Source organism: Podarcis muralis, chromosome 3 (genome assembly GCF_964188315.1).
Source record: "Podarcis muralis chromosome 3, rPodMur119.hap1.1, whole genome shotgun sequence".
NCBI classification, from domain to species: Eukaryota; Metazoa; Chordata; class Lepidosauria; order Squamata; family Lacertidae; genus Podarcis; species Podarcis muralis.
In genome coordinates, this window is record NC_135657.1 from 48,945,777 (window position 1) to 48,958,361 (window position 12,585).

Here is a 12,585-nt window from a genome sequence, read left to right on the forward strand (position 1 = left end):
ATCAGAATCCATTTAGCCAGACCTAGAATCATAGAATTGTAGAGTTGGAAGGGATCTGGAGGATCATCTGAATAGCTGTCAATGTTTTCCTTTTTTTAAGGGAAACTCCCTTATTCCGAATAGGATCCCTCGCAAGAAAAGGGAAAATCGACAGCTATGATCATCTGGGCCAACCCCCTGCCAGGCAGTAATAGGCAGTTGTCCCTAAATGGGGACCAAACCTGCGACCTTGTGGTTTTCAGCACCATGCTCCAACCAACTGTGCTAACCTCACAATCTACTACAGCAGGCATCCCCAAACTTGGCCCTCCTGCTGTTTTGGGACTACAACTCCCATCATCCCTAGCTAACAGGACCAGTGGTCAGGGATGATGGGAATTGTAGTCTCAAAACAGCTGGAGGGCCGAGGATGCCTGCACGACACTAAAGTCGATGCATTATCAGAAACTAATCTCAGCCCGACAAAGAAAAATCTTATGCTTTCAAAACATATACAGTGGTACCTCGGGTTAAGTACTTAATTCGTTCTGGAGGTCCGTTCTTAACCTGAAACTGTTCTTAACCTGAAGCACCACTTCAGCTAATGGGGCCTCCCGCTGCCACCGCGCCGCTGGAGCACGATTTCTGTTCTCATCCTGAAGCAAAGTTCTTAACCTGAGGTACTATTTCTGGGTTAGCGGAGTCTGTAACCTGAAGCGTATGTAATCTGAAGCGTATGCAACCCGAGGTACCACTGTATTGGTTAGCCAGGAGTATGCAACCCGAGGTACCACTGTATTGGTTAGCCAGGAGTTGGCTGCCACCCTGCAAAAACCCACAAATCCAGATAAAGCAAAACAATTTCTCCATTAGCATAGGATAGGGAAATGCATGATTCTTGCCCCACTAAGCTGAGTTGAGTTATACCAAAGACTGCCTGGGCCTCACTGGGCTTGGCCTCCCAGCAATCTCTGCACATGGGAGTGGAAAGAGCTGGGAGGTAGACTTGTCCACAGGATTCCTTGTACCACAAAGCAAGTTGTTTTCTTTCAGAAACTTTGTTTCTGGCTCTACCGTAGAACCAATACTGCCATAGACCTGATCCTGAAAAGACTCAGCAGCCAATCTCACAGCTACTTCTACCTGCACAGTCACACTTATAAGTTCAATTCTAGGAGAGCACAAACGGCTAACAGGTAGTCTCCCATCCATCCTGTTCTAGAGCTAGTCTTGTTCAGCTTCAACAATAAAAATGAAAACCCTGTTACTCTAGGCAGATCACCTGAAAAGAGCTAGAAGTGGTCACATATCCAGCTATCTGCTTTTTTTAAATGAACGAGTATTCTACATAGTATTCTACTATGAGCAATCTTCTTCTATCCATTGGAACTCGCTCTGCAGATGTTCCAGATGTGACCAAGAATAGCTTACATGTTCAACAGCTGAAGCAGCACTGTTACCTAAAACCTAAACAAACAATAATTAAGTATGTTGTGTTTGAGAATATATTTGTTAAAATATATTATAATGTTAAAAATCTTGGCACACAGAGAGGGAGCCTGAAAAAAATCAGGACAATGTGTAGACCTATCATCATTGGAAATCATTAATATGCTTTTCTTTGCTGTGCTCTTAATTATCCCTCATGACATTAAAGAAATCCAAATGCGGATAGGAACTGATAATGCAAGCATACTATTCTTAAAGTACAACATACTGAATACAGTAATGCTGTTTCTTGGCACTGGAAATACTTGCCAAATTGGTTAGTGTACAAATGTTTGGCCCGCATAATTTTGGATATATGACAAGTATTAGTCATTATCACATACTCTCAGATTGTAGAGTACTAACCACCATCATTCTTAATGGTCATTTGGGACAACAAATTCAGTGTAGTGTAATCCTTGTTAAAAAATATGAAACTTTGGAGAGTGCTAACACAGAATTATAGAAGAAACAACTTTCTCAGAGCACCTATGCCCCCCTTTTGCCAATACACAGTCATTACATATATATTTTTGAAGGTCACTGTTCAGAAACTTGAGTGATGGAATTCCCCCCCCCCCACATCTGTTTTCATTTCACTGTATGAAAGTTTACATTATGAAACAAATGCAGAGGAGCTAGCCAAATTGGCGTACTGTATATAAAGAGGCTTGTCAACTCATAGTTTGTCTCTGAGACATTGTCAATATATCACACAAAAAGAGAAAGGTTGAGTTAACCATTTTTATCAGCTTCGAGTATCACAAGAAACCTTTGAAATAGGTTGCTACTACCATTTTCATTTTGTATTCATGGGAAGCTGAGGTTGCATCAATTAGAGTCACATATGTTGCTCCACTACCTGAATCTGAAGTGGGCAATTAACATGCAAACATTACAGTTTTGCCACGTGGATTCTTGATGCATGAGTTACTGTGAGCTACATTCAGAATGGGATAAAGTTCAGCTCCTCCCACGCACCTTTTTCTATTTGGTTTGTACATAGGCAGCCTATATGTCAGGAAGAAACGATTTACATTGGTACCTCGAGTTACAAACGCCTCAGGTTACAAATGCTTCAGGTTACAAACTCCGCTAACCTGGAAGAGTTACCTCGAGTTGAGAACTTTGCCCCAGGATGAGAACAGATATCGTGTGCCAGCAGCGCAGCAGCAAGAGGCCCCATGAGTGAAAGCATCCCTCTAGTTAAGAACAGTTTCAGGTTAAGAATGGACCTTTGAAACAAATTAAGTTCGTAACTAGAGGTACCACTGTATTTTCAGTGTATTTGGGTGTCCTACATAAGGTGGGACATTCCTTCCGCTGCTCAGCAGAAAATACATACAGGAAATTCTGGACATCTCTTAAAATTCAAAATTTCCCCCAGGATGACATTTTAGGCATCCAATTTCCTGGCATGTCTAGAATTTTCCGGACGTGTGGCAAGCCTATCTATGATAGATTACTGCAACATGTTATACATGAGAGATGATTCTGAAGATGGTTCACAAACATCTGCTGGTGCAAAATTCAGTAGCCAGGATGCTCACAGGAGCAAGATGGTTTTGAGCACATTAAACCAATCCTGGCCCAACTACCCAGCTGCACTGGCTGCCAATGAGTTTCTGGGCCAAATTCAAAGTGCTGGTTTTGACCTATAAAGTCTTTAACAGCTCAGGAATGTAATACCTCAAGACTGTCTCTCCTCATATGAACCAACCCAGACCCTGCACTCATGAGAGGTCTTTTCTGCAGTGGCTCCTTGTTTGTGGAATACTCTCTCCTGGCACCTAAAGATATGTAAGGATATGCCAGGTGAAAACATAGCTTGTAAATGTGTTTCTTTTTTGGGGGGTATTGTTTATGGTTTCATTATTATATTCTGCAGTGCTTTTTTTCCTTAAAAAATGTTTAAGGGTACTCTCATTTTCCTACTCATATTGAAATACTGCCCCTCATTGAGACCAAACTTAGATTCACAAAATGTTTAGGGGTATGCATACCCCTGCATCCCTCCAGAAAATCCTCCCACTGATATTATGTATCTTGTGTTTTCATTTTGTATTTTTATGCTATAAATCACCCTGTGATTTTTGGGTGAAGGGCAGTATATAAATTTAAATAAAAACTATTGTTTCGCATCCAGCCTGCCACCACTTTCAAGAACTAGGCTAGCACCTGAACCACTTTGCCCAATTCAGATGAAACAGAGTGATTGAACTGGGAATTTTCCAGATTCTACCCCCTCAGCTCCTAAAACACAGAAGTTAATACAGGGTCCCTTTACCTTTACCTTTTTTACCTCGGTTTTCAAGCATCTCGGAAGCTGAACGTTTTGGTTTTCAAATGCTGAAAACTCAGAAGTAATTGCTTCCGTTTTTGAACGTGCCTCGGAAGTCAAACAGCTTCCTCTGCATTTCCCCCCAATTTTCTCCACTGACTTTGCAGCCAACCCTTTGTGCCACGGTTGTTGAACGTTTCAGAAGTTGAACTGTCTTCCAGAATGGATTACGTTTGACAACCGAGGTACCACTGTACTGATGAAGCAGGGAGAATATCAGTAGGCATATACTTTGCAAACTGGTTTGGTAGAAGAGTAGCTTCAGAGTAGCACCAAATGGTGGGACAGATCTGGCAACAGTACATTAGCATTCAGTGCAAGCATATAAATGTCCTTGTTTCCTATTTCTGAGTGACCACCTTGCAGGTGTCCCTTGTCTTCAGTGGAAAAGGACAGAAATGCTGAAGTTCTTCATGGACTTAAGTCTCACCCACAGGAAGCAACAAAGGCTCTGTTGCCAGGAGAAGTACAGTAGCCCATCAAATTCCTGCTTGCCTTGGTTTCCACTCCATCTGTCAAGACAGGAGTCCTGCAAGCTGCCATATGGGCCCCTCACACATGGTGGCCTTATTTCAGAAGTAGCTGCAAACCAGAGCTCCCTTTAATAATTTAAAAGCACACTGTAATTCAAAAGCAAACCCACAGGAAAAGAACCCGATTGCAGCATATAACCAAATGTAGCACATATTCCATCTCAACAATAAACGCAACCACTGAGGAACATTCCTGAAAAATTCTAGGAAAACAGGCAGGTCTTCAATAGAAAAACTGACAGTTTTATAAGAGCAGAGATGTGAAGCTACCAGGAGGAATGAGCACAAGCATACCTTCCACAGATGAATTGTATATGCACATATACACGGCAGCCTGTATCCCAATAAATACTATTTCCAGTTTCCAAAGTGGAACTTTTAAAACAGCCAACAGAAGGCTGTAAACAATGTTACTAACTGCATTATTTCACACAGAGATGTACTAGAGGTTCTTCTTAGGCATGTGAAAGGACTGTCCACCATTATTATGATACAAGCTCACAAGCTGAAAACAGCGAACCAATATTTCAGGAGTGGTATTCAGTCAGTGCTTGAAATAACATGCTAATACCTGGGCTGAAGATTAGCTCCAGCTATTTAATTTAAAGCATTGGCTGCTTTAATGGTTTATACATATTTTTTTCCTTAATGGAATAGAAATACAACAAATTAATGTAAAAATTATTGTTAATGTTGGCGGCATTCGCCCATTCCAGGGCCTGGCACACAAATGCCTTCCATGGACTCTGATACTGTTCATTCTTGTATCTTAAACTCTGCTCTGCCACTGGCTTTTTGCATCCATTTCAGGTCCCCAAAATTGATAAAATAAGAAGTCAAATGTAGGTTAACTTTTCAGTTCCATGCTATCAAGGGCTGAACTTGCTTTGGGTTTTGTTTTGGATTTTTCATCTGCATCCTCGCCCAAAAAACCATGTTGTGCATGAATTGAGATGATGGAAACACATACTTGGCACAGATTTTAATAATAATAATAATAGTAATAGTAATAATAATAGAAAATGTTGTTAGTTTGCCTTTGCAAATTCTGCTAAAATGTAAATTATAGAACACTTCAAAATTGCCAATCATAAATATTTTTTATTGAACAGCTGTGCTTTTTCCTTTTGTGAGAGCTTTTTAAAATAATTGTTGAGCACTTTTTCAATTATTCTCAAAGCCAAGCCATGGGGGAAAAAGTCTGCTATGGGCTTATAAAACAAAATTTCCAATATCAGATATCATTGACTTGATCTTGCAAGTCTTCCACATGTCAAACACTTTATTAGAGTCAGTTGGACTCCTGTGTGGAACTCCGTACAAGTTATTTAAGATCTGCTGAGTGTGGATATCTGACATTTGATCTATATAGAATGGATTTCTATGCCAAATGGACACGTGTGGTCCAGTAGCAAGTGTGCTTCCTTTTGAAGTAAAAGGCATTTAGTTCAAGCCCAGCTTCTCCAAGGGCTCAACATGGTCATGACAAGATCTGGGAACACAAGCTATGCACACAAAATGGCGACACTTTGGGGGACAAATTCTGTGCTCATTTAGTTGAAAGCTAAAAGGTGTTTTTTAAATGAAAGCATGTCTACTGAAATGTTGATATAGGTTGGAATGGGGAAAAACATTTATTTTGCTTAAGGGGGGAGGGAAACTTGTGGAAGCACTAGGATTAATTTGAAGTGAGAATTTACTGAGGCCGATGAAGAAAGAAGGGACTAGTAAGCAGAACACAAAACCTGCAATCATTTAATTCTGCAAATTTATACAAACTTGCTCAGAGAACATCTGAGGTATTTACATATAACAGCTCCTGTTCTTTTTCATCCTTTCCCTCATCCCTTCTCTCTGTTGTGATTCTGGGAAGGTATGAAGAATGTTTATTCCCAAAGTGGGCTTCTCTGAAAATGTCTTCTTGCAGTGCCTTTTCCCCCCAGATCATTTTTCAGGTTTTAGGTTCCAGCTTTTTCTGCTTGAGTCTGTTTCTTTTTGTGGTCTAAGCTTGCTTTGAATAGCCATGTAGCTTCTTCGGTCTGCTGAAGATATTACTGTTTTGATGCTGCTGTTTTGTACGAAGCACCTTTGTCTTTTTTGTATGTTATAAACTATTAAACCCAAATTAAATATGCAGTCGGGTCTCTCTTACATCTAGTTGCATCCTCAAGCATCACAGGATCCCAACACACCATCCCTTGTCGGAAGAAAAGTATGTTCTGATTAGGGACAGATATATATAGGCACAAAATGTCCCTATTTTCCAGGGACAGTCCTGGATTTACAGAAGCTGTCCCAGTTTCTGATTTGAAATGTCCCACTCCCTCCATTCCTTAGGATATCCCTATTTTCATTGGAGAAATGTTGGAGGTTATGGATGAACCCAGCAGCTGCTGGTTCCTACTGCCAGTCATGGCTTTTAACAGCAGCTGCCACTCCCTAGTGCCCTACATTCCAAGATGCATTCATAGGAAAATATTCCAACCAGTGCCTTGGTCTGGTTTGGTGCAAAGAGGCAAATGTGGGTTGCTTCCTTTTAATCATAGAATCATAGACTTGAAGAGTTGGAAGGGACCTCGGGGGCCTTCTAGTCCAACCCCCTGCAAGGCAGGAATCTTTTGCTCATTGTGGGCCTTGCACTCACAATCTTAAGATTAAGAGGATCATGCTCTACCAACTGAGCTATTTGAGCAGGTAGGAAGTTGCCTTGTACTAGGTCAGAATCCATCTACAGTGGTGCCTCGCAAGACGAAAAGAATCCGTTCCTCGATTCTCTTCGTCTAGCGGTTTTTTCGTCTTGCGAAGCAACCCCATTAGCGGCTAAGCGGATTAGCGCTATTAGCGATTTAGCGCTATTAGCGGCTTAGCGGGCTTAGCGGCTAAGCTGTTAAAAGGCTATTAACGGCTTAGCGGCTGTGAAAAAAGGGGGGGAAAGCGGGGGGGAAATGGCGAGACTCGCAAAACGTTTTCGTCTTGCGAAGCAAGCCCATAGGGAAATTCGTCTTGCGAAGCGCCTCCGAAACGGAAAACCCTTTCGTCTTGCGGGTTTTTCGTCTTGCGAGGCATTCATCTTGCGGGGCACCACTGTACTCCAGTGTTGTCTATTCTGACTGGAGGCAGGTTTCTGGAGTCTCTATCAGAGGTATTTCAAATCACCTCCTTCCTTCCTTCCTTCCTTCCTTCCTTCCTTCCTTCCTTCCTTCCTTCCTTCCTTCCTAAAAATTCAAGATACAGTAGTACCTCCGGTTACAAACGTAATTCATTCCGGAGGTCTATTCTTAAGCTGAAACCATTCTTAACATGAGGCGCTTTCGCTAATGTAGCTTCCTGCTGCCACCGCGCCGCCAGTGCGCCACTTCCGCTCGCATCCCGGGGCAAAGTTCGCTACCAGTTCGCTACTTCTGGGTTAGCGGAGCTCATTACCTGAAGCATTTGTAAGGAGGATGGTACGTAACCCGAGGTTCCACTGTACTGGGGATTGAACAAAGACCTTTTGCCTCTCCCCAGTCTGTGCATATGCAATCTTACTAAAGTTCTAAAGAGCCTCACTGCTAGCCCATTCTATAAGCTTTCAAATAAATACTGTATATAAATGGTAAGAATGTGCCATCTCAAGTACAGTGGTACCTCGGGTTACATACACTTCAGGTTACAGACTCTGCTAACCAAGAAATAGTGCTTCAGGTTAAGAACTTTGCTTCAGGATAAGAACAGAAATCGTGCTCTGGTGGTGCGGTGGCATTGGGAGGCCCCATTAGCTAAAGTGGTGCTTCAGGTTAAGAACAGTTTCAGGTTAAGTACGGACCTCCGGAACGAATTAAGTACTTAACCTGAGGTACCACTGTAAGGGGAATAAATGACTATGAGATCTAGGATGGCTCCTTAGAGGATTTAGATATTTCTTGTTGCCTTGGCTGGTACCTGGCTCCCCATCTCACTGGCAGCACCTTCTTCACTAGAATCTCATCTATTATCTGCTTCTTCTCTCCACTGCTGCTTCTCTGATCTCAGCGGTCCCTCCCCAAATGACGTTTCCAGTTTTAAAGGGGCCTTCGAGCTAGCTTACATGTATAATTCAGCCACATGAAAACCCTTGACCGCCTGAAAACGGGGGAAAGGGAGGAAAAGGTTGCTAAAGATAAATTTAGCTGTTACTGGAAAATTCCTCTGTGAAGGAAAACGTAATTATAAAATGGATCGTTTCACAGCTTGCTTAAAAATATTTGTGAACAGATTTATTTTTTACTCATTTTGTCACCTTCAAGCTATGAAACTCCGGCCACAAACATCCTTGTCAAAATTGTTGAGATAACCACAGAGGGTCCCAAATGTGCAGAGAACCTCAGAGAAAGGGAGGGATGTGCCAAAAAAGGGAACCTCATTGCTTCCGCTTCTATAGCCCTGCAGGCATGTGGTCAAGGATGAGGAGAAGGGCATTCTTAATTAGTGTGGATCGGAATACATGCTGCAGAACATAAATTAATAGGTTTTCAGTTACACTGTGGGACTGGGAAGAGAAGATGTGGAACAACTTGCAGAGACATAAAACAGATTCTCTCCCTCTGTCTCTGTCTCTCTCCCTGGGTCCCTTAGGATGTGGTTGGGCAGATGGATAGATACATATGCACAGAAAGCCTCTGCAATACAAGGAAAAGAGCAAAAAGGAAAGTATGTTATGTAAGAGAAACGTAAAGCTATTCTAATGAGAAGGCCAGCATATGCATGCAAATTAACTAGACTATATAGCATACTTGATTTAATTGTATTTGGAAGCAAAGAAGCAAAATAGAAGTTTTTGGTTTGGCACTCAGTGTTTACATAGAAACACTTTCCTTTAAAAAAAATGAAAGAAATGGAGACTGTTTCAGATGGAGAACAGCACTAATTAAATGTACCACAACTATGTTTCCAATTAAAGCATTTGGCACAAATGCTATTCACCATCATTTTTGTGTCTGTGTGCTTGAAGGAAACTCGGCAGAATAGTGGAGAGATGCAACTTTAGCGATGTTTACATTCCGAGACAGATCAGAATCTTCCTTGCTTGGAATGCAGATTCAGTTTTTCTTCTGCATTATCTCCCACACTGACAATATTAATATGTGAAAGAAGAATCTTGGGGGAAGGAGGGAGATGGAGAGATTTCAGACGTGCCTTAATTTTAAAATGGAACATATATGAGAGATTTGCAGGCTGAAAATCAAAAAGGTGCTCTTGTTGCTTGCAAATGTTAGCACGTATGCATTCACTCTTTTTGGCAGCTTCTAAAGCACAGGCCACTTATAATTGTGATTTAAAATGTAGTAAACTGAAGAAGTTGCTGAACTTGTGTGTGAAGACCCCCAAACCTCCTCCAAAATAAATCACACAGGAAACAGAAGATTTGTTTAGGATTTTTAGCATTAATTTGGCCACAACTTTATCGTTTACAGCATGTGAATGGTTGCTTAGGCATTGGTTCGGACTACCTGAACCTGCGCCGGCAGGAACAGGACTGACAACTGGAACCTCCAGAGGTCAGTAAGGGAAAACATATTGGGGGAGCACAGAGGTGGATTTCTGCCTCTTAATTCACCCCAGATGTTCCCAGGAACTCTGGCGTGGCCCTACCCCTGAGAGGGGATCAGACAGAGCAAATCAAGCCCCTGGATTCCTTTAAGGGAATTCCCTAGCAGCAGCAACCAAATTGAGGGGCAGGCACAGCCAATCCATAATCCCCTCCACCAAAAAATGAACCAATGCCTAACTGCCAACCTTACAAAGTTGTGACGATTTGCTACACGGTAGGCAAAAACCAAATGGCACCAGCCAATCAGCCAAGTGGCAAAATTCCTACCGGGCCCCTGCTCCAAAAACAGATGACCCCTAGACAGGGATACAAGGTCAAAAACACAACCTAAAATTATAGGGAGGGAGGGCGGGAGATCCGCTGCCCGATGCGAAAGAGGAAGTACTTCGCCGCGTGCAGCCCCTTAAATAGCCACTTATGTGCCAATCAAACCCCAACTGACAGAAATCTGCCCCAGTAACACAGGGGCGAACAGTGAGGTCATCCAAATGAGCCCACCCCAGCAACAAGAAGGCAGTTTGGTGATCTCACCGCAACACGTGGCTCTTCATGATTTGGAGGACACAATTGGAACTGTCACATGCTAAGGCAGGCTATCTAAAGGATGTAACTCAGCAGCCTCTTATAGCCCTGTTACCTGGAGATAGAGCTGTCAGCTATGCCTGAGACTTCATAACATGTACACTACTGCTTGATCTATGGCTTCTTCCCCAAGAGTCCTTCCCCCTCAAAGGGACATTGTTCTCCCCATAGGACTTGAGCCCTTCTCTTGGAGTTGGACACAGCTGAATATCAATAGCCAAATACCTAATGTGAATTCTGCTGAAAGACAATAGATTTTCCCTGAAACTTCTTGTAAAATATTAGCCTTTTAGCTGAGGTTTAAAAAGAGATCAGGTGCTTCAGAATCTCCTGGCCGTTATGGAAACGTGTGCAATTGAAAACAGCTCCAAGAAGACGACAAAAGACCATTTCGTTCTCACCCAAGGCAAAATAGAAGGCAAATAATGAGAACCAGAAAAAAAGAATAAACAATCCACTTTGTCAGTATTTGGAGTGGATAAGGTTCTAATCCAATATGTTTAAAGGAGATTGTTAAAGAATTGGCCATGGGCACATTTCTAAATACGGAGAATGGAAAAATAGACATTATTAAAAGCTCTTCATTGTGCAGAGTTCCAACCGGCAAGATTGTGCTCACCAGACAGAAACCTCACCCCAAAACTGTTGGAGTCAACAATTTCTGCAGTGAATTAGCTGTGAATTAATTAACAGATGATCCAGATTCACATTCTGAGCCCTGAGGCAGCCAAACACTTTGCATAACCACAAAATGAACGATATGGAAAGTCTTCAACCACAGTTACACCAAAATGGCTCTTCAGGGTTATAGCCTGTGCTGAGGCAGGTCTGCCATATCAAGGGGCTTTTGGGTTTTTTAATCCTTAGAATATATGTAAAGCAACAACGTGAGTCCACAATGATGGTGAGTTATCTGTGTTCCTCCTCTTCTGTCCAATGAGAAAAATCAATTCCACCTTGTAGATTCAGAAGGAGGGATGAGACCAGAGCCATTGTCCACATGCAGTGAATGTGGGATCATGCCAATGGGCTCTGCTGGCCCCACCACAAATGACAATATCTGAAAATTAGAACTCACGATCATTTTGTAGTCCAGTCACAGGCTCCCTTTACAGATGCTGTGCTGAACAGCTGGATTGTAGGGGTAGGACCAGAAAAGTGTGCATCATCAGTCTCCCTGTGCATGTATAAAGAGATTATGGCAAACACACCCACACCCACACACACCCTATTGGCTCAGGTAGGACAAACTATCATTTGGAGTCTTTCCTCTCAAAACAGTTGCCAGAAGGCACCAGCTTGCCTCCATTTTGTTCTGACTACCCTTTGGAGTTCTCAGCTTTGGGTGCCTGTCACTAGCCTCCAACCCACTTCTCCAGCAATCCTTGCCTGGCAAAGCCTTGCCATGGCTGGGAAAAGGCCCGTTCTGCCTCTTCTTGCGTTTACCATGACAACAATGAATACACCTTCTATCCCCTTGTTTCTCTGGCTGCATATTCACCATACTTGTAAAGCACATTCAAAGTGCATTGCTTCCCTCAAAGAACCATGCTTTACGCCTCACAGAACTACGATTCCTTGGGGAACTGGTTGTCAAACAGCAGGATATAATTTGGAATATGGACACACACACACACACACACACACACACACACACACACACACAGCGTCATCTGAGCTTTCTGTAAACTCCTCCAAACCTCGCTATGCCTGATGCAAAAAGTCAGGACGAATACCGCCTGTTCTGGACTGGAGCAGGGGCTCATTTTTCTTCATGGCACACAAAGGTGAAGACTGTGGAAGAAGGCAAATGGCACCCTCTCCGGAACATTCTGTGGCACTGTCAGAAATCCTTCTTTCTCACTGAAAGATGATTTTCCTCCCAGCTGTATCTTTCGATTAAATCCATTAGTTTGGCTGGGCTGAGAAGCCAGGAAAACATATCAGGCTTTGAAAATTTAAATCCAGGACTCAGTGTGAAATATTTTATAGTAATGGTGAGATGAGGTGTGTTGCCAATTTCAGACTGGGCCATGGATGTGTGGTACTCTGAACATGCAGTTGACTGTTATTTATTGTGTATTAGAGGGTGC